Here is a 2,383-nt window from a genome sequence, read left to right on the forward strand (position 1 = left end):
TATTTTCCTTGCATCAAATTTATCTAGGCTAAGAAGCTGCCTTTTAACGATTAATACTCATTTAAGTGTTTTTTTTTTTTTTTTCATTATAAGAAGTCATCAACTACAATATATTGTTCCAAAAAAGTAGGAGGAATAACTTCCCAAAAAAGATCAGCTTCAAAAACCTTTGTCTCCCTAGCTATACTATGGGCAGGCATATTTAAAGATCTATTCACATAATTGACTTTAGAGAATTTAAAAATTCTCAAAAGAGATGTAGTTTTATCCAGCAAAAAGAAACATTGCCATGGAAGATCCCGAGTTCCTGTAGATAATGCCTTCACCAAGACAGAACCATAAAATAACCACAGACAAGAACCCTCTCTCCTTTGCGAACAACAAAACTTTCCAGACTGCCCAAAGTTCTTCCTCCACAGGATCCTCGTGGATCAAACGTCGTTCTCCTGAAGCAGCGAAACAGGAAGTCGAGGGCAAGTTCTCAAGGAATTTCACCTAAAATGGGCTTAACATAGATATGGTGATTAGAATATGTATGGATATCCCAGCGAAACTCATATAAATCTCACAAATTCATCAATAACACAAAGTCTAGGCTTCAATTGACTATAAACAAGGTAAGCACACAATTTATGTAAACTATGAAATGTTGGAATATGCTCAGAATGCACCTGTTCTTTTTCTTTTAGTCTGACTCCCCCTCTTTTTATTCTTTAACTTCTGATTTGCACATTTATCCTTTGCTGTTTAATTATTATCCCCTTCTATGCGCCCTTTAAAGATCTGTGTGTGTGTGTGTTGGTGGGGGGGGGGGGGGCATTTTAGGTTTGATAGTTTAATGACTGGTTGGTTAGATGAATTGTGATATTCATATCATTTTGAAAAGTAAAAATTAAATATTAAAACTGATATTATAAGATGGTATGAACCGTGACTGGATTTCAACAGTTCAATGGTTTGAAGCTGAATAGGTTTTGATAAAGTCAGCAGGTTTTTGTATATTAATTGGTTGAATTTGGATTTCGGCCTCACAAAACCATCCTCAGCCTTTGCAGCTGTGCATTTGGAATATCTCCCCATGAATGAAAACATACAATTATCGAAATGTTATCAATGCACAGCTATAAAAGGCTGTGACTACGGTTTTGTGAGGATGAAATCTGAATTCTAATCAGTTTGGGTTAAACTGAACTGTCATAGGCCTTCAGGCAACTAATTGAACGGGTTCTTATATTCCCTGTATCTTTAACATACAGACAATGACCTTTGCAGTGCATGGGTTTATATGTTGGCAAGGATCCTTTTTTTTCTGGCAAGTAATGTGGCTCTCTTTTTGCTCTGTGGATTTCTGTTGCCTACCAGCATTGGGTTCTAGAGTAATGGCAAGAGTAATTGAATTGCCGGTACAATAGTTTTCATTTTCATTTTTTTTTTTGCGGGGTTTTATTATTAGGGTTCGATTATAATACCGGAAAGATAAGATCCAAAAAAATTCTGATCAATCAACTAATATCTTAAGTGTGATAACCAATCAAGTGCTATTATTACGGGTGGGTTTTGATTGGTCAAATATCTTCCTCTACCATGTTTTTTCGGCATCATAGATTTTCCCTTTTATTATGATAATCTTGATGAATTGTAATATATTATTTTTACTTTTGATCTCATTGATGAATGGGTTGTGTGCCTATGACATTTAGAGAGGGAAAGGATTTCCCATGTATTATCACTTTATTTATTTTCTTCTTTTTTAAATAATAATAATAATTCTAACCATGGTTTTCAAAACCGGATTGGACCGGACGGTTGGACCAGAAAAACCAGGAACCGGTCATCTGACCAGTTCTATTTTCTTCAAAACCGTCGATTTTGATCAGCAAACCATTGAACCGGGTGGTTCACCGTTCAAACCACTCGAACGGTTTTGACCGTTTTTTATTTTTTTGAATTTTTTTATTTTTCTGTCAGAACGGGCCGAATATTCGGTTCGAACAATCAGACCGTTCGACCTGATAACTGGACCCCTAACCGGTTTGATCACCGGGTTAGTTTTAAAAACCATGATTCTACCAAAAGAAACTTGTGCCAAAAGGAGAAATTATTGAAGAGATTGGAATGTAGAAAATTGTATAATCAACTTTGATGCATCAGTTGGGGATGAGAAATGCAGCTATAGGAATCATTCTAAGGGATATTCATGGCGTTTTTATTGCAGCGAAAGCTCAGCAACTAGGAAAATGCCCAGTTCACATATCACATGGCAGAAGGATGGGCGGCTCTGAAGGGGCACTGTACTGATAATACATCCACACCACAGAACAGAAATAGAATAATTATAGAGTGTGGTATGATTCAAGTCATGTGGTTTCAACCACACCACAGT

The sequence above is a fragment of the Nelumbo nucifera genome, chromosome 1 (genome assembly GCF_055504915.1).
Source record: "Nelumbo nucifera cultivar China Antique chromosome 1, China Antique-T2T, whole genome shotgun sequence".
Lineage (NCBI taxonomy): Eukaryota > Viridiplantae > Streptophyta > Magnoliopsida > Proteales > Nelumbonaceae > Nelumbo > Nelumbo nucifera.